Source organism: Cavia porcellus, unplaced genomic scaffold (assembly GCF_034190915.1).
Source record: "Cavia porcellus strain 051 isolate PalLab524CR breed Dunkin Hartley unplaced genomic scaffold, mCavPor4.1 scaffold_22, whole genome shotgun sequence".
NCBI lineage: Eukaryota > Metazoa > Chordata > Mammalia > Rodentia > Caviidae > Cavia > Cavia porcellus.
In genome coordinates this window covers 16,678,865-16,705,535 of record NW_026947505.1, presented here as the reverse complement: position 1 = coordinate 16,705,535, position 26,671 = coordinate 16,678,865, and the positions used below count along the sequence as shown (strand labels likewise).

General features: G+C 40.1%; 1 long non-coding RNA gene and 1 pseudogene across 1 annotated transcript in view; one reads left to right on the top strand and one right to left on the bottom strand.

Annotated features, from left to right (window-relative positions):
* The window catches only part of LOC134472237 (uncharacterized), a 48,391-nt gene that overhangs the window by 7,594 nt on the left and 14,126 nt on the right, over positions 1-26,671 (bottom strand). The gene's annotated exons all lie outside the window — the stretch shown is intronic.
* On the top strand, positions 16,638-19,361 carry LOC100728606 (RNA-binding protein 7-like; annotated as a pseudogene).

Genomic DNA, 26,671 nt, shown 5'->3' with positions numbered 1-26,671 from the left:
TCTAGAGCCCTGCCGAAGAAACAGAAGGAAGTCTTTTATTCCATTCAGGCTGCCAGCCTGTTTGTTGGCACCTCTCACTCCCAGGACCGGTCTTCTGTCTTCAGTAGATCCTTAAAGACTCACCAAGCACTACGCTGATCCAATTTCACTGGGCATTTCTTACCCAAGTTGACACACTCAGATAACTACCACAGTCATGGAGGTTCTAGCTGGTCCCCAGCAGCTTCCTCTGTGGTATTCTTCTGTGCTTTTCTTCCTGCACCTCACTTCTACAGTGAAGTGAGCAGCTTTGTGCTGCCACACCTGAACACCATGATGCCCGTGCCTAGGGGCCAGCTGGCCACGGAGTGAGCTGTACACCACAATAAACTCTTTTTCCTCTTTTAAGTTGTGGGCATCAGGAAATCTGACTAGTACCCCTGGAGACTAATACATGTTGGAAAATAGAATGAATGCTGAATTGGTGTGTTGCTCATCATTTCATCTGTTAAAACCTGCTAATTAAAGGGACGTCCCGCTCACTTTGTAAATAAGAACTCAGTGTTCTTCAGACCTGCAGGCTTTCAGAAAGATTCTCCGCAAACTTCTCCATCATCAGTATGCACCACATCAGTATGCACCACTTCAGAATGGCACGAAAATATAACTTTGACCTTCCTTCTTCTCCACTGGGTGCAGAAAGACAAGAGGTATTCAAGGAGCATGAGAGTTTCATCAATAGTTTTTTAATCTGTGTCTCTCTGTAAAGACATTTTCTCATTCAGAGAAAAAAGAATCTGCTTTCAGTGCCCACATCTAGACTTTGTAAAAAGCAACTAGACGGAGTTCATACATAAAATACAAAACTCTTCAGTGCATTTAAAATTATAACTCTTAAAATACCTCTTTCCATGTCATACATATCATTTGGGCATGGAAAACCATAATGCTGTTCTGTGCTGGAAACTCACAAACAAGGAAAGCGGACAAAATTTCAGCTATCATGGAGATAGACTGGGGAATATTGATAACCTTCGTATAACCTACCAAAATAGTAACTAAACATTTTTACTTGGGATGTTTATCAGAACCTCAACATTATAGCAAATTTTCCAAGTCTTTTAGTCTTGTGAAGAATAGCCTTAGCACTCTGTTGTCTCTTATGAACATGCTTGAGGTAATTTACAAAAACCATCTCAGATTGCATCAGAAAATGTTTCTGACCCAATAGTTTCTCTATACTTTTGCTAACCCAGATTCTTACTTCCCTCTTTTTTTTTTTTTTTTTTTTTTTTTTGGTTCTGAGGACATTTCAAAAGATCTTCAGTATAAAGCCTTTAGAAAAACATAGCATGGATGAATTCTACACAATTCTAATGCTAATTTTAATGCTAAGCACTTTTGTCGAAATAGTAAGAAGAAATAGTTATTATTTTCAGAAGAATTCCTGTCACATAGTGAGTTGACATCATAAAAGAATATCTTCTCAGGATGAAGAAGGTCACAGAAAAGACCTGCAACTGCTAAAACACACACAGTGTGCCAGTGCTGCTCTTCATAAGACAAAAAGCACTTAGTAAATTTGCCAACTTTGAGGTGCTTTTGAGAATATGATTTTGAGATCCTGATAAGTAACACAAAAACTAAACAAGTAAATACCTTTATTTTACTATTACAGTAGCTCTTTAAGAGGAGATAATGACAAAAACATAAGCTGAAAGATTTAGAGAAAATGCTATTATCTAAGTCCAGGGTATTCAGGAATTAAGATATTTCCAAATTCTGCTAAAGAAAATATTTTCTCCCTATGACTCTGAGGATAGAAAATACCATTTAGAATTCTAAGTCTTGGATGGAGAAAAGATGGTGGATAGATAACAGCAGGCTACAAAGGCTCCCTGAGATAGTCAACTTAGATTCCAAAAATAATACAGCGTGGGGAGTCCCAAACAGAGGAAGATGGATCCTCCCAACCCAGGAACAACCTAAGCTGAGAGAAACCAATTAAACATACAGTCCTGGTGCTACTAATGGAACAGCTAACGACTTGGTGCTCCCACTGCAATGCTTGAACCTGCGCAGCCAAGACTTAGCGAGCTGCCTGAAAGCCGGAAGCCGTGGCTTCAACTCACTGGAGATGCACTCGCACTGAGGACAGGAGTCAGCGAACTGAACGGAGGGCTGAGTTGGCAGGGAACCTGCATCGATCAGCAGTGAGTGACAGGAATAAAACCCTTCCATAGAAAAAGGGGCTCCAACAGATGACATTCTGGGACAGGGCAGATTGGCGAGAACAAGGGGCTGCAGTGACTTTAGTCAGCTGCTCCCATCTCAAGTGGGATTGGTGGGAAGTGCTTGACCTGGGTCACATCCCAGACTGAGACCCAATAGGCTAGCCCAAACCAAGTCCCTGTACCTGGCAGCGCACCCTAATGCAGTGAAGCCCTCAGCAGGTTGACTGACCTGGAGGGGAGGGCCCAGCATAGGCTGCCCCAATCTGTATCTCCATAGTACACTGCATTGGGCAGGAACCTAGTCAGTGTGCTTCAGACGAACTGTAACCAACAAAGAAAGAAACTGGGGCCTCCTGTATACACCTGTATGGAAAGAACAAAAAATATGAGAAGAGGGAGAAACAAGAAAGGGCCCCTATCTCCCAACCTGGAGAACATTGATCCAGGAAAGGTAAATGCAAAGGAGATTGAGGAACGGCAAACATGTAATATCAGACATGGCACCAGTGGACATAAAGTAATATCTTCAGGACCTCATAGACGAGTTCAAAAGTGAAGTATTTAACCAAGTAAAGCAAGATATAAATAGAATAATAAAAGAAATGCTAAGCACCTCTCAAGAAAAAACAGATGGAAGAATGGAGGAACATAAAAAAGGGGGAGAATTGTTTGATGAAGAAAATAGAGAAAACATAGAATACATGAAGTAGGTTCAAAGAGATTATCAGGAAATTAAAAACTCCATTGAAAGCTGGCAAAACTGCTTGAAAGAAACTAAGGATAGATTATCTGAACTGGAGGACAGGTTTGCGATGTGGGATTATGAAAGGAAAAACTTTTCTAAAATAACAAGGAAACAAGCAGTAACAATACAAAAGCTAGAAGATGACAAGAGGATCTAAAACTTGAGAATAAAAATGTGAATGAAGAAGTAGAAGTATAAACAAAGGAACTACAAAGGCTATTCACAGCAATAATTAAGGAAAACTTCCCAAACATAGGAAAAGAAAATGATATGTAGATGTATCAGGCATATAGAACTCCAGCTACCTATAACCAAAACAGAGCTACACCCAGGCTTATAATAATCAAGATCCAAGAAATCCAATATAAGAACATAATATTAAAAGCTGTCAGAAACATGAAACAGATAACCTACAAGGGAAAGCCCATCAGAATTATGGCAGACTTCTCAGCACAAACCATCAAATCAAGAAGAGCATGGAGTGAAATATTCCAAGCCTTGAAAGAAAATAACCTCCAGCCATTTGATGTACCCACAAAATTGTCCCTAGAAATTAATGGAGAAACAAGATGCTTCCAAGATAAAGAGGAACTAGGGGAATTCGCAACCACCAATCCAACTCTACAGAGAATACTGCAGGACATTCTAAAGAGTGAGAAAAGCATCAGGATTTCAGGAACAGTGGCAGATAGGCCTCAGTGAATGGTGCAAAAAGCAAAATGAAGAAGGCAAACAGATAACTAATGATGGAAAAAGAGCACAACAGAAATGAGGCAGAGAAGGTTGGATATAATTTCTAATATAGATGTTCTAGATACACTAACTTAAGGGAAAAAAGAAAGAATTGCAGGCAGAGTGGATCAAGAGGTAGGGGCCACCGAGATGCTCTTTATAGGAAATATAATTAACCTGAAGAAGGGTATATGGACCGAAAATCAAATATGAGAAAACAGAACTATATGTAATAGGGAACCAGAGAGTAATAGGGGCAACTGGACCAGTATTTATGGATAGGTTGGAAAGACAGGCTTTAGTAGGTAAAGAAATACAACTAAAGATCAAGCCCAGGAGTGAGAAAGTTTGGAAACACTTAGGTAAATAGCAGGCTGCCCCCCAATATAAAACTGAGGGTGTTGGGGAGACCCAAAAATGCACAGTACATCCTGGGGGAGTGAAAGGGGAGGAATAGTCTTTTAAAAGACAACAGAAGATATTGCTAATAGTGTATCAGGAATTAAAACCCATATTTCTCATACCACTCTGCTTAGATAGAACTTATTCTGTCCCAGTTTGTATACAAGCACTAGATCTGAGGGCACAGATAGCTATCCGCAAAATATCAGGATATAGCACAGTAATCATCTTTAATTTCCTATTAACTTAATCGGGATCCATGTATAATTTATACTGTTATATCATGACTGATCTTAGTTAAATCTGATTTGTTTGATTGCTGTTTGTTATTGACAGATTTTATTTAAAACTGTTAAGGTTCATAGCATCAAGTCAGAGAGTATAGACAACTATACTGAAAATGACAATGATTCACTACAATACTCATTCTGGTTTGATTACTACCTGTTTTTGTAGTTCTACACCATCTACAAAGTTGTAATTCTAGTAATACTGTAATGTACTGAAATATTCAATTATACTTTATCTGATGATACAGCCAATTCTATTGATGATAACAAGAGACAATGCAGTAACCATGGTAGAACTCCTTGTACAGCAGTTCTATATGTCTTTTTAGTTTTATGTGCCTATAGGAATACGTTTTGTTCTGTCCTGCTTTGTTCTGTTTCTCCCTCTAATATAGAAAGGATAGAAATACATGTTAAGACTCATGCATGTATAGAATCTATAAAAAGTTTATGAGAACTGATCTTATGACACATGACAAAATGAACAAATACTTTGAAGATAAAAAGACACTACACTACCTAATGCTGATTCTGGAGTGTCATGATGTGAAATCCAACAATATTATTATTCTTTGTTCAGAGTGATTTTAGTCTGCTTTGGTTTGTTTAATCTCAGCATAAATGAAGATACAGATAAATGTGGGTATGTTTAAGTGTATAGGATTGATAACCATATTACTAAGTTTTTATTAGATAGTTGAACAGAACTTTTTGCAGTCTCCCCTGTTTGAATTCCCATTTACATGTTCCACTTTTGTATCTTGAACAATTATTTGTAAGAGGACAATATGTAAACATCAACTAGTGAATTATTTCTGTTTATTTTTTCCTTTGAAAGCATGTACTGTTTCTACCCATTTTCTGTTTTGTTTTGTCTTTCTTTAAATAAATTTTTTTTAAAAATAGAATTATAAGTCTTCAAATGCTCAAATATCTTTAGTCTTGGTGCTGAAAAATAAGCTTCAAGCGCTGTCAGCTTTCACTGTGGTTCTTACCCAGCCATTCCATGTTCTCTCTGCCATGCGTGTCTACCAGATCTCAGCTCTCTCTGCACCTCCTGTGGTGCACTTTTGGGAAAAGCAATCTATTATCAGCCTGCAGCAACCCTGCACTTGCCTACTAGATACAGCAATAATGCAAACCTCTCTACCCAAGTCAGTTCTCATGGTCGGGCTTGCTACCGTGAGAGAGAAGAGACCATTGCCCCTAAGGAAAAGCAGACTTGCTTTCACTATGAAAACGGCAGATTTTCCAAAGCTGGTCCTTCCTTCCTGTTATGCAACCCACTGTTCCTGCAGGCATCCATCCATCCATCCCCTCTGTTGTCTAGCATGTGACAACCCAGGGGTGAGAAACTCTGGGCACTGCTTTTGCTATGAGTAATAATATCTTTTATCTCTGTCCTAGGAGCCTCATATCTTATGCCAGCATCTATAAAGGGAAACAGGATAATTTGTTAGTTTATAAGTAGGGTAAACTTCCAGACCATTCCCACTTCTACATAACACAGTTGAAGAAATACTAACAACTATACTTTTCCCCTCCTTTAGAATTGATCCCCACTTTAGCTCTATCAAACTGTTAAGTGGAGGAAAGAATTGGAAGAAGAAAGATCAGAAAGAACTGAAATGACTCTAGAAAGATTGGACAAAATTGGACCACATTGGACAAAATTGGCATGGCCATGGAAGTCCTGAACAGACTCAAATGGCAAACAAAGATTGTACAGCTGTGTTTGAAGCCTGCGTAGATTGGCCAGGAAAACTGTCCAAATCTTATTTTGTTCTTCTTATGTTTCTTTTATTAATTAACTTATTTAATGAATGTCAAAGGCCTTGGGAAAAGACTAAAGACAGAACACTTTCAAAAGACACCTATAAAGTCAAATTGGTTGGGTAAATTCTGTAAATTCCAAATAAAATTATTCATTCTAAATAAAAATGATCTTTCTCCTACATTTATTCATGGGCTTACCAAACACCTTTTCAAGATCACCTAACTCTATTTCATCTGCATCTTTATTCCTCATTTCCCTTTCTGCAACACTAGGATTACATTTGTGAATTTTTTCTAATAAAATAAAAACATGCAAATCTTACAACATCCACCCAGCAAAGCTCCCCCTTATCTAGAGAGTCTCCATTTAGGAGAATTTCCTACACCCATGCAGCACTCAGCAATCATTTAGTAAGCACCTTCTAGCCACCAGCCTCTATTGTAAAGAACTGGAAAGCAACAGTGAATAAGAAAGAAAATAGCCCATTTGAATTGGGAAATTAAAGATAGAGGCTAGAAATGAAGCAACAAATATACGTCCTTGGATTAGGCAAAAGAGGATGATAGGGAGGAAATATGAAAGGTAAGGTTGTTTTTGATTAGGTCACTGTAGATGGTGACATGTTGCTGAGATGATCTTATGAGTCACATCTAAAAGGTCAGAGGAAACCAGGTACTTTCAAGCAAGGGTACAATGTTCCAAGCAGAAGGAAACCAGAGAGGCACTTGCATCAGAGAGAACCAGGGCATTGAATTAAGAGGCCTACAAGATCCTGGGAGTTCTCAAAGCAAAACAAGTATTCAATGTCAGTGTTATTCTAGATCGCTCTTAAATTATGAGGTCCCCAGAAAGTATAGTCCCAGAATCATTTTATCTTGGCTTCTGAATAATGGATTCATCAAGATCACAAAAAATGACGGGGCACACTGCAGTCCTATTCTCTCCCCTGTGTTGTGCCGTGTTCAACATGGTCATGTTTTCAGAGGTAGCAATAAGAAAAAAAGCAAAGAGAATAATGCTGGGACATTAGATAACAGGGTTAAAGGATTAAACATTCTTTTCTGATTAACATCAAATGAGCCAGAAACCCCAGTGTGTGGATCTGTGAGCTCTGTGACATTGAAAAATGAAGGAAGAGGAGGAAATTTCCTTCAAGTAACCAGCATCAGACTTAGTAAGAATCTTAGAGCCTCTCTAGGGAAAGGCTGCCACATACAGGGCAAGAGAGGAGGGCAAAAGTGAGTTCTGTCCTTATTTGCTGTGAATCAGTCTTTCCGCTCGTGTTGCATGCAATGTCAAATGCAAGATGCAGTTGAAAGCATGTTGAAGACATTAAAACTGATTCTGGGTCTTACCCAACTATCTTAGCTAGAGATGATGGCAAGCTTAGCTCATATTTTTATTTGTTGTGAAATGTTAACAACCATGCAAATCCTAAGACCAGTATCAAGCCATACTTACACCATTTTAATAAAATCTAATTCAATGAAATTGTTGATATTTTCTGTGTTCAGTTATATGTAAAATTGTTATAATAATTTTATAGATACTCTTACGGTTTACATCTAGACACCCTCCCCTAAGCCTCATGCTCCTAAAGTTGGGGCTTTTGAAAGATGGTCTTAGTTGATTTTTCTCATTGTTGAGACAAAATACCTGACACCCAAAATTAAGGGAAGGGAAGGTAAAGTTTATTTATCTTACAGTTTTGGAGGTCTCAGTCCATATTTAGCTGGTTCCAAGGCAGAGTGATGTGGCTGAGGGGCAACCATTCATAGCACCCACAACTGGCAAGAGAGAAGAGGGGAAAAGAGGGGGGGAAAACTCACCTTTTTCCCTCCCTTTTATTGTATGCCAGCTCCTCCTCTGGTGGGTGCAGCAATCACACCACCAATCCCAGAACTAGACAACAAATCAATCACAAACACTAGACTCAGCCACCCCCATGACTGCATGAGGATTGGGGGGCCACCTAGACACAAACCATAGCAGAGTTCATAGCTGACTTACTGTTAGAAGGTGGGGTCAAGTTAGGAGAGGTGGGTTGCTAAGCTGTGGCCTCCCCATCCTTGCCTCTTTCCATGCTCTCTATTTTGTAGTCACAATGACATGAGAATCTTTGCCTCCTCCATGCTCCTCTGCTATGCTGCCCTGCATTGGAGCCAGCAGTCTATGGGCTGAAACCTTTACAAACTGGGCCAAAATAAACCTCTCCTCCTTTAGTATTGGGTATTCTGTCTCAGCAATGCAGGAAGCAGCTAAGATAGATACATTCTCATGCTCTTGTAAAGTTTTAAAGGTTTTGTTGTACTTTTGTGTTTGTTTGTTTATTTGTAGAGGAGAGAGATAAATCTATTTCTGATTGTCTAAGATGAAGTGTGTTACACTGTCAGGGTGGAACAAAAATCCTGACTTTTAAATTTTCACAACAGCATAACAACTCTCCTTGTGTGCATCTGGTCACTAAGAACTGAGTCCTCACTTTTATCGAGAGCATAGACGTCATGCATAGCAAGAGAGAACTTGTCAGAGAACTTGTCTGCAGCTCCAAATCCCCTCTCTGTCCAGTATGACACAGGCAAACAGACATGCAACCCTCTGTTCTTTTCAGTTTCCCGAGCTGTATCTTGGTATTGTTTGCTTATCAGGAAGTGCAGTTCCAGAATCACAGTTCTTCAATTTCACACTATATGTTTCCACTAAACAATTTATATTGAAAGATTTCACTTTAGCAATGAGTCTTTCACTGTGAACTAGATTTATCTATAAAGAAAAGACTCACACTATAAACACATTACGAGCCTTTGTTCCAAAATCGATTGCTCTCTGTAGAATTCTTTAATCTGCTTCTTTTTTCTAAAAATTAAATCACAAAATAAAGATGATGGAACCCAATGTGCCTGTACTTTGGCTCAGCTACCTGAAAGGCAGCCCCTTCTTGGCCACTATTTTGTGAGCATTTCTCCTCTGATTATGAACATCTCTTCTTGCTTTTTGAAAATATTTTTAATTTCATTATTCATTTTATACTGTGCCAACTTTTACAAATCATATGAAATGCTCTTAGATGCAGATGCTATAGATATAGATAGATAGATAGATAGATAGATAGATAGATAGATAGACAGATACAGATAAATATGTTTCACTAAAGACATAGTTGGTACTCAAAGCAGCAGTTGGGAAGATCAGAAGAATTCTATGGACTGGAAGGACCAAACCTTGGAAAAAGGAAGGCTCCTCTTCAGGAGCATTGCTTCAATGATGTTGATGAAGAAATCTTTATATACACCCACAGTGAAAGACGGGCAGGGGATAAATGAACCATGAAGCTTGAAACATCTCAAGGTCACTGCAGAGAGAGCTTTCAATGCCAAGTCCATGATCTTAATGTCCTCATTCAAGTAATTCTTGAATGAGGAAGTGGCTGATAGTGTTGTGTAGTTTATTATGACCACAATGGCACCATCCACAGAGCTGTGTGCTGAATGTGTGCTGAATGGCACTGAGAGTTGGTTTCTCCACATGAAATTGTAAGTCTCCTTAAGGGCATCTTGGTGAAAATGCCCAGGGCACAGTGAGACAAGAATCTGGAGCTTGATCCAAAAGTCAGAGAGATAGATTTAGAAATTCTCCACATAGAAGAAACAAGAGAAGATGAGTGCTTTGGACTCCTCCTCCTTCCACAAATACTTAAAATAACCCCAGAGGCCAGTGACATCCAGGAAAGGAAAGATGAAGCTCTCCTGAGTTAGAGGGCACGGAAGTGCAAGTGGACACTCGACTTCCCTCAAAATTGATGCCTTCTCTCAGCAAAAACAAAGACACCTTTAGAGCAGTCGCTGGTTGCTTTATTGCCAGGATTTGAAAGCTAATGAGTAATTATTTCTTCTTTTTTAAAGCCAGGAGATAATAAATAACAGTACTGAGAGGTTAAAAAAAGAAAAAGAAAATGTATGTTATCTATAAACTGAGAAAGTGAAATTCTTTAGAGATTCACAAAAGAGTAATACTGCCAGCCCAGCTAGGAAAAAACAAATAGGAGGCATGCCTCAAGGTTGTCCAGAGATGCCCTTATATGGCCAATATTACCCAGCATCAAGAGAGATAAGCTCACACTGTGAGAAGCACGGTGCTGTTAAAATTACTAGAGAGAATGAGGGAAAAGAAAGAAACAGGTCACATTGCCGTCTTCATTGCAAAGGTAAGACCTTTGGGGTGTGGAACATAGACATTATACATGAGCTATATAAGTTAAATTCAAAAATAGTCCAGTGTAAATGATGCATTGTCAAAATCGGTTAACCTGAAATCGGCTGGAGGAAAAGGGAATTTTACAGGATGGAAAGCTCAGTGTGTCCCATAGGGGGACAACCAGTAGCAAGGGGAGAAACAATGACAGATGGAACGCGAGAGTGAAAGACCAGATGACTGGCCAAGGAGTTTGGGCTCCACAGTGCAGGTAACAGAAATTTATTAGAAATTTGAAAGGAAGAGAAAACAATGCATCCCTATTTATACCCCAAAAAAGGGAGCTCTGATATCAGAGACCAGCAGAGGAAATGCCAGTTAGAGGTTCCTGGAATGTGACCAGTAGCTGAGGAGGGCCTGGGCTAGGGGAACCAGGGCAGAGGGCAGGTGGTGTGGGAGAAACAGTGTGTGACCTTATTCCTTCAGTGGAGTCCTGGGCATAAAGCAATTCTCTTAGCCAATAGTTGAGCTATATCTTTCTCTTTTGTTAAATCATTCTTCCAGTCCATGCAACTTCCTCAGAGAAGCGGGGAAGGATTAGGTGAGCAGTGGTGGTGAAGCTATGGTATACATGCTACAGTAGACTGTTTATATCATTGAAAGTTTGCAAAGGTTTGCTATCACTGAGAAAGCAACACCACATCACTCAGCAGGACAGAATACAGACCCTCCAGGGCTTGCTGCAATAATGCTGAGCTTCTGATGCTATGACCCTCCGTGTCCTCTTCCTTCTGAGAGTTTCTCTCTCGATTGTCATATTCTCAACACAAAGTCTCAAAGGATGTTATGTACCTCTAAGCTCTAATTATAGCCAGCTAAAGTCTTTCCATAGTTCCTCCTGGCACCACCAAGAAACATTTGGATAATTAAGATTCAAAAAGAAACAATTGAGGAAGACATTAGCTCTTCTAAGATCAACCCTCATACCAATCAAGTGTGATGGAAAACTTGTGAATCTGAGCTCATATCAAGTGGATTGGGTTCAAACCCTCACTCTCCTAAATGTTCTTATGACTTTTGCCAGGACCTCAAATGCTCTAAATCAGTAACAGAGGACCCAAAGTGGATTTGTGAGACTTAGACGTAACATCTAGAAAGCAACTGGCTGTGACCTGGGCATGGTTCCACTTAGTAGTTGACTTGGTTACAGGCAAAAATAGACCCAGGATCAATGGGTTGATTTACTAAGCCATAAGGGTTTCCTCCTCCTCAGAAAGGAAGTCCAGAGGTAGGTAGTTCAGGGCTGGCACAGCAACTGAGGAGAACTTCAGGGACCCAGATGCCTTCTCCCTCAGTCGCCACGGGTGCTTCCTGACCTAGATGACTGCCAAGCACAAGTGAAGAATCTGCCCTCCTCTCCCAGGGAGCCTTTCCAGAAGTACTACTCAGGAGTCTTTTATCTGAGCTTGGTCACACACACAACTGTGCTGCATGCAAATCTGGTTCAGGAGTAGCTTTTTTCATCTGGGTACACTGCTGTGGATTCTCACATAAAAATGCAGAACTGACATTTGCTTAATTTTCATCATCCACTGTAAGGTTTATTAAATGTTAGCCACCTTCTCTCTCAATTGAAAAATATTCAACAAGGGATTTAATATCACATGCTTAGTTTTATTGATCAGAGACCAAACAAACGGTTAAATGAAGACTATTTCCCCATCTTTTTAAGAGATTATTAATGTATCAGTCAAAATGCTCAATGAGCCTTTGAGGTAACAAATTAGGTAGGTAACAAATTAGTGCTAGATCAATCAACCATTTCTCCTGAGTAAAGAGATTTTTTGTTTTTTCTCTTTTATATTTTTATTGTCATATATTATTCTAGCTTGTTACTTGAACTTGATTTGAATATAATCTTTAGTCTACTTGTAAATTCCAGATACAATCATGCCCCCAATATTTCCTGAAGAAGATCATCTAGTTTCGACACTATTCACTATTCGACATAATTCTTATGGCATTTGCAGCTCTCATTCTTTTGAGACTTTAAGGAAGCCAAACAAATAAATAAATCCAAAGATGTGGTACTTGTTCAGCGCATTCCTTTGAATTGTTCTCCAGCTTACTGCTTAAATAATAGATCAGGAGTTAGAAAAGTCACAATATAAAGACAGTTCCCATTGAACTAATGTCAATGATGTCCTAAGGTCGGTGGATACAACATGGAGTTTTATTCATTTAAAATGATGTTACCAATTAAACAACACACTACAGTGAAATCTATTTTCAAGAACATGAGAACTTTGTAAAAAACAAAAAAAATATCCAGAATTAAAATCAAATTGTGGCCAAATACACTTAAGGAACTAAATCTAATATGGCAAGCAGGAATACCACATAGATAAATTTAATAAAATACGCATCTGAGAGAGGGGGGAATCACAAGAGGAATGGGAAAACTCGGGAAAGAATAGGATGTGCCTCTGGTGTGATTTAGTAGGTAAAATCCACGGAGAGGGCACAGATGAGACTTGCTCAGGGGTCACAGAATTCACACAGATTTACCTTTTTGGAGTAAGTAGAAATAGTTCTTTTGGGCTGGGGATTTAGCTCAGCGGCATAAGCGCCTGCCTTGTAAGCAGGCAGTCGTGAGTTCGATCCCTGGTACCGATAAAAATGAAAAAGACAAAAAAAAAAAAAGAAAGAAAAAAAAAAAAGAAATAGTTCTTTTTCTTTTTCTCTCAGCTTCCTGATGTCAGAGAGCATCCTGAGAAGTACAGAACTCAGCTAAAAATTGGTTCCCTCCATTTTTAGCTAGAAAAAAAGCTAAATTTTCTAAATAAATCATCTGCCCATTTTCCTCCCCTTCCATGGCTTACTTGACTTCCCAACACGCAGCTCAACTCCTCGCTGCTTCTGGTCAACCTGTTCCTGAAATGCAACCAGTCACAAAATCCTTGCCTTTGTGTCTCTCAGCTTTCTCCTTCAAGCAAAGTCTTCTCATGATGACCAGGAAATGGTGTTTGTACAAATTCCACGAATGAATGCAATATTACATATCACAAAGATACACTAAAATAAAGTAACTAAAAAAAGAACAACTATTCAAGGCTAATTATTCATCAAGGGCTGGGGGACCCAACTCTCTGACAGTTACCATCCTCGTTAAAGTCTTTCCTCTACATTCTGCATTTGGACTTTACCATCCAGTATAAGCACTGATTATTTACAGAGTAACAACATTCAGGCTTATTTTACATATATTGGTCTTATAATGAGAAAGAATGTCACCCGGGGGTCAGATACCACATTCCATGTCTCTGATGACCTCCTGTGTCTCAGCAAAGCCAAGTGCAAGTTAGTGGCAGCCCTGGAGACAGCAGTGCGGACCTAGTGCCTCTCTGCACACTTTGCCCTTTCCTCTTTGTGTGTCACTCACAGGTTTCAGCACTCTCCCAGTAACCGTCTACCACTGGCCCCTGACCAACTTTTGATTTTCTTAGTGTTTCTCATCTTTCAGAACCAAAGCAGCAGGGAAAAAGAGATGCACTGAGGATTTCAAATTTCAAAAACTGAACTGACTGTTTTCATCCAGGCATCTGTCTTCTGCCACCCTCAAAAGATGTTCCACTCCATCCTAGAAGATTCTACTACCATGCTGCTGTTTTATTTGGTATTTCCCAGAAAGCTTATGAATCCTTTGCATTTTATGCACCTTTTCTCCTTAATCTCTCCCACTAATTATTTGTTGAAATTTCCTAGGAATACAGCAATGATTAATGGTCAAATCCTTTGTCATGAACTGAATAGTGACCTTCTAAAACATACATTGGCCTATAAATGCAAACTTATTTGGAAAAAGTGTTAAACTTCCTGGATTATGATGAGCCCTACATACAATAATAATTCTTTATAAGAAAAGAGGAAACAGAAAACAGACACAGGGGAGAAGACCACATGAAGACAGCAGTGGAGAACAGTGGTAAACCTATCATCAGCCATCAGCAGCTGGAAACAGGCAGGGATGGAGCGTCCTCAAGAGCTTCCAGAGAGAACAAGGCACTAGCAACATCTTCATCTTGGACTCCTGCCCTCCAAAACTGTGAGGGAATAAATTTATTTTGCGTCAAGCAATCCAGTGTGTGGTGATTTGTTATGGCAACAGTAGGAAACTAATACAGCTCCCATTGAACATAACATTAGTATGAAAAGACAAACTAACAAGTGTAATGTGGTGTCTTAGTTGCTTTATTTCCTCTTGTTGCTGAGACAAAATACTTAACACCTGAAGTTAAGGGAGGAAAGGTTTGTTTCGGCTCACGGTTTGTGGAGCTTTCAGTCCTTAATCACTGGCTCCAAGGCAAGGTAACTTAGTAGAGGAACAAGAATTCATGGCAACAGAAGACAGCAGAAGCACTAAAGAAAAGGAGAAACAAGCCTCTTTCTGTCCCTTATATTATATCCAGTTACTGGATTAGGGCAGTGCCAGTGGGTGATTACTCACCCTTAATTCCAACACCCTTCATCCTAGCTTTGCACCAAGAATCAACCACACACACTAGATTCAGGCACCTCTGAAAAAGCTCCATCTAAAACTTCATGAGGCTTTAGGGGACATCCAGACCCAAATCATAATAGGTGGTAAGGCAAGTGCAATTTAAAAAAATATTAGGATGCAAAAGAGCATCACCAACAGCAGATTTTTCACATTAATATTAAGAATTATACTCTTCAGTTTATCCTAAGGTACAAGGGAGGTGTTGACATTTCCAGATATCTGCTCCAGGGCACTTTTGACACATACATAATAACTGGGCAGGGACAGTACAAATTACCTTGAGTCACAACCAGAGCATATACTTGAGACTAAAATAACATTGTGAAATGAGTCACTGATGACTATTACCCAAATATGGTTTTCTCCCTCCAAAACCCATGTTGGACTAGAATCCCCACAGTGAGGCACCAACCACATGGAGGCTTAACCCAGCCATGGGGTTTGGAGGTCATGACTTTGGGAATGGATTAAGATTGATAATGTTATGGTTTATACATTGTGTCAGTTTGAGAAGTCTAGAAGCTTAACTAAGTGACTCAACAGCTCTATATCCTAGGGTGTAGAAGACAAGTCATTACGTTTCTAGGATATTGTTTGTTGTGTCAATGTGAGAAGATCAGAACTTTAAGTGATTCATCGGGTGGCAGTGTCCTTAGTTTGTGACATCCTCAGCCTGTGAAAGATGGAGTGGGTGCTACAACCGCCCCCAGGGAGCAGCCTGTGTACAACAAAAGGCAAATAGGAGGGATGGATCAATGGCTCCTGAGGAGCTCCAATCTTTGCCTTCAGCTTGGACGTCATCTCCTGGCTCCTGGCACAAACTGTTTGGCTTCCACCTGGGACTCTCCAGCCCTTGTCATAGGTTCTTCAGTTTTCTGTCCTAGATACTTCAGCCTTCCACTGCAGACCCATGAGCCTCTTGATACTGACTTGCATGGGGCACTACAGTGAGTTCCAGTCCTTGGGCTGGATCTTTCAAACTCCCTCATGCAGACACCCTCTGCATAGTCCCTCATCTGCCTTTGCGGCTGACCACTGTAAGCCAATATTGTAATTTCTTATACATTTGTATATATTATGTTCTATTTGTTTCTCTAGTAAACCCTGACTGATACAGATAAACTCACTAGGGCAAAGCTTCAGTGATTGAACACTGGTGGCCTCACATGGCCCTCTCCCATGTGATTCCCTAAAATACCTCAGAAATTTGATGGTAGGAAGATCATCCCCAGATGCAGTCCCTCGACCTTGATCTCCAGAAATGGGAGCCAAAATAAACCTTTTTCCTGTATAATTGACCCAGTTGTTGGTATTACATTATTAGCAACACAAAACACACTGAGACATTGATTCAGGAAATAGACAATAAAGCTCATTGTAATTCAGCATTGTCCACACTCAGTTTCTTCATGACTGATTGAATACTTATTGTTTTCATAATATAATGTAACAGTTGAAGATAAAAGTAAAATGGGCATGGTTCTGAGATAGGGGAATATACAATCTATTGGAAATTACTGACACTGACTAATTCAAGTAAAAGACTATTACTTTAAAAAGAATATTCTTTAAAAGGAGAAGTATAGGATAATGATTGGGATTGAACAGCATATGGGGAATTTCCTGTATTCAATAAAAACTTTTTAAGAACATTTACAGTTTGAATTTGAAATGCCCCCCCCCAATGTACATGTTTAGAGATGGGGCTTTCAGAAGGTGCTGGATTATGGGACATCGTGCCCATCAGTGGATCAACCAATCCACTGAGCTCACAGCCGAATGTGCTGTTAGGCGGGGGACCTATTGGAAAGGTGAGCATGGGGGACAACTTTGGAGGGTATTTTTTTTTTTTTTTGAGACAAGGTCCTGCTATTCAAGTTGATCTTGCACTCACTATGTAGTCACTATGTAGCTCAAATTGGCCTCAAACTCATGACAATCCTCCTGCCTCAAAACCTCGGGTGCTGGGATTACAGGTGTGCACCACCATGCCAGGCTACTAGGGGATATATCTCTCACTGTGGCTCTTGCTCTCTCCACTTCTCAGCTGCCAGAGGTTAACCAGCATTTCCCCTCATGCCCTTCTGGCTCAGAGCTGGCTGACCACGGACTGAAACCGTGAGCCAAAATAATTCTCTCCTCCTTTAAATTGCATATGTCAGGTATTGTGTCCAGTGACAGAAAAGCTGCCTAATATAAGAGCTTACTGTGTTCCAGGCACTATTCACATAGTATATAGAATTGAACAACAACAACAAAATGGTCAAGAGCCCTGTTTTGTTGAGGTTGACATTCTATCAAGTGAGACAGGAATGCATTCAGGAGTAATGTCATTGGGAAGGTAGTATTTAAGCAAATATTTGAAGGAGTTGACCAAGTTCTCCAGGAAGGGATAGGTGGAGAAAACTCCAGTGAAGAAAGGACCAGTGCAAAGGCTCCATGCAGAGTGTATCTGGGAAATCCACGGAATCAGGGAGGCTCCAGTAGAAAGAAGGTGGGAGAAGGCGGAGACAAATTCAAAGACGGAACAGAGGACCAGGTCTCTAATGCTACATTGAATTCATCTTTTATTCATGGTGAGTAGAATTGCAAAACCAGATGTACAGTTTCCTACCTACAGAGTCTCAGGGACTTTTTCATGGTTCCTCTTGAATGGAATTCCTAACTAGGCTGTCACAGACCTACGCTAGAACCTACAAGAAATCTGCAGTGATTTTTCACATACAATTGCATATACTCTCCTGCCTTCACCTGGATGGCCCCACAAAATCAAGGAAAACCTTAACTCAGAGAGCAGAAGAGCTTCCCAGAACTCTAACAGGAAAATGGCATCAGTGCATTTATTAAAGGTGAAAGAATAAAGCCTGCTCATAAATCAAAGCGAGCTTATCTGAAAACGTCACCCAGGCCACCATCACTCTGAGAGGCGTGGGAGCAAAGACGAACGGCTTCCTACTGACACAGGTGTGAGGACCAAGTGCTTTTTCAGACGGCTTGATGTTTCTCATCCTGTCAACAGGACGAGGAAAAACTGGGCAAAAGGACATTTTTCACTTTGAACAGGACAATGAGGAAAATTAAACCAAAGCATGAAGAAAAGATCATTTCTCCTTGTTTTGAAACAGCTTTCAAAATCATGGCCTGACAAAGCAACAGAGTGACTCAGATGACAACTGGCCTTGGATGTGGGTCACCAGCTGGCAGCTCTGAGAGACACCAGAGTGACCTGCACACCTGTCTGAGAGCCACTGGAGAAAACCTGTCCAGCAATTCCTACACTCTTATACAAAATACCCACCTTGAACCAGAACCTCCATGCAATTTTCTTATTCAAATAAAATCTCCTTCAGATTCAAGGTCTGTTCAGTGATATAACTGCGAACTAGAAAACTCCTGGGTCAGAACAGGGCCCCCAGCAGTCAGCCTGCAGACAGTCAGCTGGTTCACCTGGGTGCAAGTTCCCTTCCCAGATCATGACCCACATTGGAGAGAGGGCTACATTTCCAAAGCAGCCCTAAGGCACCATGTTCTATAAATTCTTAGTTTGTTATGGAATAAAGAGAGAGATGGAGTATGGAAAAGTGTTTTGTGTTTATCTGATCCATAACTAAGAATAATCAAAGTCAAATCAATGCCCATGAAAATAGATGCTTCTAAATCAAAGGTCCTAGACATTGTCTTAGATAATAGCATCATTTTACTGAGGAAACTGAGCTTCCTACACAAATTCACAAAAGGATTCTGTCTGCCAACTGATTAGCATTTTTAAGTGATAAATTTAAAAGCTTTGAAAAAGTCAAAGTGCTGGGCTTTTTGTGCTTCATTTGCTTCTCCTTGTATGAAGTCAACTCAGTCCCAGCGGGAAAACCTCTGTACTATCACATTGGTATTATCAATATTCAGCTTTTAAGCCGGGGTGATGAAGGGGTGATGTTGACATGGGGTAGCGGTTGCAGAGGCAGACTGCATCTATTTGTGGGCATCCTTGAAACTAAAGTGACAGAGGGGAAGCTTTTCGAGCTCTAACACCAGGCTGGGCCAGTAATAAAGGTGAAAATTCCAAAAGGATGCGGTTTGCATTTGTGAATTTTAAACATGAAGTATCTGTTCCTTACTCACTGAATCTACTTAATGGAATCAAACTTTTTGAAGGCCCATCAAAATCTAGTTTAGGTCAAGAAGTAATCAGGCCTCACGGGATGTCAGTGTATCATCTTTCCAACATCATGGTGGAAATTCAAGCCTTACCTCTGCATCTCCGTGCAGATATGAAAAGGCTGTGGATAACATGACACCATCAGCACAGATAATTCAGAGATTGTTCTCTTCTCCAGAAAATTATCAGACAAGCAGTCGTGAACAGTGTTCTGAGACAGATGCCATATGGTGGGATATTTGGCTCTCCACATGTGGATTGAGCAGGATTTTCACCATCGGTTCAGTAGCATAGTCACACTTTTAACCAGTCTTCAAGGCCCCAATGGTTCAGGACACCACCATCACTGCATAAAATCAGACAGAATTCTCATCCCTAAGAGCAGATCGACATTATAGCCGAGAACAGCGCTACACTGATCACGGGCCTGACCACCACAACAGAGGAAGCAGAGAAGACTTCCTCTGTGAAGACAGGAACCATGACGGCGGGAGCCACGAGTGTGATAACAAAGGGACAGTAGTGGAGTGGAAAATGACACTCATCTCGGCACTAGAAAGCATTAAGAGGACTTGGGTTTTAGGGTCATTTTAGGTTCTTTTAACTAAGTTAGGATGAAAATATTTTTGAAAAACTGTACAGAACAGCTTTTCAGGTTGCTATATTTTAAAAAAATCTACAGTTTAATACAGAAATGAGAAGAATTGTGGTTCCAGTTTTATTTCACTAGTAACCTTTTGCCTCAGGATTTTATGAAGGGCAAAGGGTTTTTACATAAAAGAAACTGCCACAGTTCCAAATCATTTAGAAAGCTTCAGAAGGGTAGATTGTGTACCAGGCATGATTTAAAAAATAATCCAGTGCTCAAATTTTGAAAAAAAATTATTAATAAAAGATGCATTGCTATAATGCCATGGCAGCAATGTGTCTCTTTTTCTAACAAACTTTTAAGATCTAAACATTCTTATATACTTTGATCAAACCTCATAGATGGTTGTATTATAAAGCAAATAATTTAATTTTTTTACTGCAAGAAATTTTGGGTTAAGTGAATCCAGTTTTGTTGTATATAATATACTATTTAAGCTGATAGTCTCTGATGGCTATTTTGTTAATAAGTCAGAAAATATAATTTTTCAGTGATTTGTTGTATTAACAGTTTTGGAAAGTTGCTGGTTATTAGTGGATAAATCATTTTGGTTTACTTAAAGAATTCAAATATAAATTCTGTGACATGTTCTTTGTAACTATTCTATACACGTAAGCTATGCATGCCGTCTCATTCTAAAGTTTTAGAAATTTCTCATTAAATCATGTTTGATGTATGACTGGTCACTCAAGAAGTTAAGCATCTACATGAAATATCTGTATGTGTACATTTTCACATGGAAAATTACAATGTTAATGTTAACTCCCTTTTCAGGAAGAACAAAAATATCAATGCATACTCAGATAAAATGGTGAAACATTTTACTGAAAGCAATCTTCTTGGAAAAAAGATTCGTGAAGTCATTATGTGCTGCCTCTCTTACTCGAACTTCAGAAATTTTAACATTTTCCAATGCCCAAGACATGTGTACAAGGACATGTTTTGTTACAGAGACAGTACACGTTGATTTTTGTTTGAACATTGGAAAGAATTTAATGTTAATATTTTTCTGCTTTTAAAATTTTAAAATCTTAAAAGTTTTATGTACCAAGATATTATTTCTCTTTCATTGCAGTATTGTTTATAAAATTCATTCACTGAAAAATCTGGATCCCTTTTTAATACTAATCAGGATTTTACTGTCACTTTTTAATATATTTAAAACATAGAAAAATGTCTTAAGAGGGAAACTCTTTTTGCATGTTTGATATATCGCTGATGAAGATACTCTCCCTGAGGAAGGATAAAGAAAAGAAAGCAGAAAGAAAGAAACATGCTCCCTACTAAAGAACAGCACATCAGCTGGTTTTTCAACAGTCCAGCTCTGATCGCTGCCAAGCTAGGCCAACAGTGGCTACAGTTGTGTAACAGCCAAATCTCATTAGTTTGTAATTTGACAAGTAGGAGAAATAAAATCAATTTTAGCACTGGTGTGAATAATCGAGGACATCATTTTATCTGCAGCTAATAAGCCCTTCTCTAGCCGGAAAGCACTGAATACAATAAGCTAGTAGTGAGAGGAATTAAATTACTCTGTTGTTTACTCTCCTCTCCTATTGACAAGCCAGGATCGTTATTCATCAATCTTTTTTTCTAGTCATGGCATGCGATGCTGTTCTTATAAAGGCAGATCATCCTAAAGATCTCTCCTCAAGACTATCAAAAGCCTTCCTTGTTGGCTATAAAATGCCTTTTTTGTTTTGAAGATGCTATTCTTGAACTCATTGAACACTCACAGATGAAACTTGCTATTTCAAAGAAACACAACTTTTTCTAAGGCAAGCAAGCACGGGAATATAATAAATACTTGCAAGAAGTGGTACGAAAATATCAAGGAAAAATGAGAAATAAGAGAAGAAAATAATGTATTTCATAAATGTTAAGATTTTGCAAAACATAAAACCCTTCTTTTTCTTGGACCTTAATATATGAACCTTTCTAATTCACTTTACTTGTATATGGTTATCATGAGTGCCCAAACTCACTTGCAGATGAGAAAAATGCAGGAGGCCTTCAAGCAGTGAGTGGTGGCCTTACAGACACGTTCATCACCAAATGGTCTGAGGAGGTTTCCACACAGGAGGTGGACCTCAACTTACCCACCAGGGAGTCTCATGGCTCTTATCACAGAAAAGGAATTTCAGGGCACATTGATGTGAGGCACAGGCTGCTTTATGAGGCAGAGATAGAAAGTGGAGGAAACTAGGAAAGGACCCAGGTTGAATAGCTGGAGGGGCTCACCCTGATGCTGGGTTCAGACTTGCAGTGAGGCCAGCATTTACGGATTAGCTGAGGTGAGTCCGGCTCCAGTTGTTCATTATCTTAGTCCTAGCTTCATAGTCCTCCCCTGGAACCTTTATAGGCTGAGAGGAATTTTGGTTTCCATGAGATAATTGCTCCTATTCAGGGGCTGATGGACCCAAGTTCTCATCCTGGGGTGACTGCACCTGACCAGGAGATTATAGGTTTGGAGACTCCAGGGTGTATGGAGTTGAACACGGTGAAAGCTGGCAACTGTGTGTCCCTGCAAACCCTGAAAATTACCTTAGTTGCTCAGTAGTGTCAGAGTTGAGATAAACTAGGTAAATACAGGGTTACTAAAACTTACACACATCCATTACATGTGATCACCATGCCTGCAAATGGAGCTGAGCAGGGACCTGACCCCGAGTTTTAAGTTCATTTAAAAAGGCAATAACATGAGTCTGCTTTTCTCATTCCTGCTTACCTTTATTTCTTCCACTCTATCTCCCCTTCATCCACTGCCCTTTTCAGGGAAGCCTTTTCTGAGGCCAGGAGGTACTGTGTACTACAACAGAGGGAACACAGGACAGTGCGGAGCTTCAAGTGCTCCTCTCAGTCTAATCCTAAGGGCCTTTCTGATCTTTAATAGTCATATTTTCACATTTAGAGGTGAGCTTTTGAGACAATCTTGAACCAGCTTTCCCAGTTGCAGTCTTTTCTCTGCCCACCTCACCCTCCATGTGGCTGCCAGAGCTGTTTTTCAATAACACGCAGCTACTTGTACTGCTGCCATAGTCAAGACATCTTCTGCCTCCTCAAATATAAGGGATAAAACCCAGCTTTGGGGCAGGTCCAGTAAGGCCCATCCAACCCAACCAACCCTTCTGTCTTGACCTCCCACCTCCCACCGTAGCTTGCTTTGTCCACTCATTCCATTCTGTGTATCCAGTGTTCTCAGAACAGTTCACTTTTGCTTTTGCTATGTAGGCTGTTCGTGTTGTTTGGGTCTCCTTTTCTCATTCACACATCTCCACCATAGTATCAGGCACCCTACATTCAAGGTCCTTTCAAAGCATGGGTTTTTGGGAAGTAGGTGGGGACACCTTCTCCAAACACTCAAGACAGTCTCAACTTTTATTTACAATGCAGGTTTCAATATTGTGCCAGTATGGTGAGACCAAGAGATCAAGAGATGATCCCTGGGAAGACAGTCACAGGTACTTGTTAGCAGGGGCCAAATTGTGCCGTGTACAGTGTTATGGTTTGTGTCTGATGTCCTCACATAGCCTCATTTGGTCACAAGAGGCAGGATTTGCAGAGACAGATGAATCCAGAGTTTCTGATTGATTTGTGGTCCGATGCTGGAATGAAGGGTGTGAGTGCTACACTGCCCTAGGGCAGGTAGCCTGCATAGTATTTTGTGTCAGCAACAAGAAAAGTAACTAAGACACAAGGTCATCTGGGGGAAGCACCAGGGTAGGTCAGAAGGCAAGGGAAATAAGGAAAACTTGTGGGCAACAGCATCTATTGTGGTTTCTGAGGAAAAGGCAAGTTACCAGGTTTAGGACTGGGAAGCTTGAATAATCTCAGCAAGCTCTAGGGTATAGGGACTTGCTCCAACTGTCTTCAGAGCTGGCACTGGGCTGATTTGTGCAGGGGATACTGGCCTACAATGGAAGAGCCCAACAGAGGCGTTGGTGGGGCATAGGACCTAGACTGGATGTTTGCTTATGAAAGCCAAAGTCTCTATAGTTTAGGGAGTCCTGAGAAAGCATTGCTGCTGGGGTCCAAGAGGTCAAAGTGTCAGAATCACAGGAAATAAACAGACATGAGTAATACTTCCCTCTATACTACAATGTATACAATTCTTTTATAACTTCAAGTTGTTTTTAAATTGTTACTTGTTGGAGACCAGGCAGTTAAACTCCTGGACACAGTGTTCTCTGGATGTATTGGCAAGTTCCTCTTCACAGTGCTCTAAAGTCACTGTGATAAGCGCAGCTGAGGTAGCAGCAGACACAGGCTGCTGATACCCACTATTCCAGAGCAATAAAGCTGCTAACCTTAGAGGTCAGACAGTTCTATCAGCAAAATTCACTGCTCAGAGAAGTCTTTGAACTAACTTCCCAAGGTCCTGCTCAGTCTCACCTTGCATCAGTGTTCCATGCCTTTGTTTGAAAATCAAATAAATATGGGCTATCTGGAGAAGCTCTTGTCTTTACTCCCAGAGAGTCTTTTCTTCCAGAAAGTATTGGCCTTTCCAGACTCCCCCAAAACCACACCATTTGTCTCTTTTTATTTAAGCTGTTCGCCATGCACTCATTTTGGGAGACTGGGCTAGGCCAAGCCCCCAGTAGGTCTTGTCTGCCCTCGAGAATAGAGATAATCATCTCTGCAGTGCAGACAAAGACCTAATGCAAACAGGTGAACACATGAAAGCAACACATCCTTGATAGAGAACCAGACAGGGGTATTTTAAATAATCTCCAAGTGCTGAACTGCCCAGGAATTTCAGCATCCCAAAATTTACAGTGATAACTGAAGGAATATTTGCATTTAAGCTGTACATATATGGCCCCTGGAATTTCAGTGTAGTCTGTGTGGTGGTACCTATCATGTCACAAGATCCAAATAAGCTCTTCTTATGGCCACAGGCCAGGTCTCTATCACCTGTATAAAATGAGCAGCACCTCATACCTGTTCTATTTCTTCAATATGGGTTAAATTAACCCCAGCATAAACCATTCTATTCTTCCCTTATACTCTTCATTCAGCCCCTAGATGAATATCCTTTAGCCACAATCAATTGTAACAGGACTAATTAAACCAAGAGATAAAGAATTGTGCTTTTCTGTGAAGAGATTTCCTCTTTAAGAAACGAGATTGAAAAATATGCAAAAATAATCGCAGAGTAGATCTTAATGTCCTTGATTGGAGCCCATTAAATAAGAACCCTGGAGAGCAGTGCACGTCTGAGGTGGCCCTGATTGGAGGAGAACGCTATACAATAAATGAAGTCTGAGGGCCTGAGGGAAACAGCAGGTTGCTGACGCAGGGCACTAACCACAAATCAAGGAAGGGGCAGGGCAGATGAAGGAAATCAGCAGGAGGAGAGAAAGCAGAGCACTAGCAGGTGGAAAAGACAGAACACAGTAATGAATGAGGTTATTCACTTAAGACCAGGATTCACTCCCTGTGATTAGCGGCTCGAAAAACCCAGTGAAGCCTAAGTGAAATTTATTACCTCCATCAAGCAAAATCTATCACAGAAACATCCAGCTGCTCCTTTCTACCAGTCATAACATCCTCCTCTTTAGGTCAAGTGAGAGGATAAAAGGATTCTTCTAAATGGGACAGTGTATGTGAACGCCTCAACACACCAAAGAGCGAACGAAGTCATTCAGTAAATGACAGTGTCCGTTTACTGCTTTACATGCAGTTTGAAAAAGTCACCCAGAGTAGATAAGCAGTTGTCCTTGTCTCATCTGAAGTGGACTTCATGGTCAGTGAGGAATTCAAGGTTCCAGAGTCTCGCTAACACTGGCCTGTTCAGATTTTCTGTTTTTCCCTAACATTTTTGTTAGTGCCTACTGGTTATAGAGACTAGCGGGTTCCATAATAGCAGATTCACACATACACATAACGTATTTTAATTCCCTCTCCCTCCATTACACCCCCACTCCCCACTGTCCTCCTATCTCATATTTGGGGTCCAATATGTGCAATATATTTTGATTACATCCATGTCCCCTATTACGTGCTCTTACAATGCCCTCCTCCTTCCATTCCTTCTAATAAGAGTTTCCCTTCTATTTGCTTTTCAAATTTTTAGATGTCATGTATGAAAGAGAACATACAATATTTGTCTTTCTGATATGCATATTTATCAATATGATGATCTCCAGGTCCACCCACTTTTTCTGCAAATGACAAAAGTTCATTTTTTATGACTGAATAATATTCATGTGTATATATATATATGTGTGTGTGTATATATGATATTTTCTTTATCACTTCACCTTTTAATGAGCACCCAGGAAGCCTCTCCATCTTGGTTATCATATTGCATGCCACAGTGAACACGGATATGCAAGTGTCTCTATGGTGTGCTGACTCTAGCTCTTTCAAGTATGTTCCATGGAGAGTAGAGCAGGATGAAACAGTAGTTCTGTTTTTAGTTTTTTAAGGAAACTCCATTTTGATTTCCATATAGCAGTCATAGAAAGGTTCTTTTTCACACATTTGCACTAATATTTGTGGTACTTTGTATTCTTGATGCTGACCACTGTGACCGGGACTAAGATAGAATCTCGATGTGGTTTTGACCTGAATTTCCCTAATGGCTGGCAATGCTGAATATTTTTCACACCCTTACTGGCTTCCTATTCTTCATTTGAGAAATACCTGTTCAGTTCTTTTGCCCATTTTTTGGTTAGGCTACTAGATTGGGAAGATGTTAAGTGTTTTGAGTTTTTTATTTATTCTAAATGTAAATACTCTGTCAAAAGAGTAGCTGGCGAAGATTTTCTCCCGCCCTGTAGGTTGTCTTTTCCCTATGTTAGCTGTGTCCCTTGCTGTGGAGAAGCTCTTTGTTGTAATGTAGTGTTGTCCTTGCTGTTTTATTTCCTGTGCTGTTGCTTTCTGCTTGGGAAGTGTGTCTTGCACCTATGGCTTCAAGTGTTTCCCCTGTGTTTTCTTCTGGCAGTTTTAA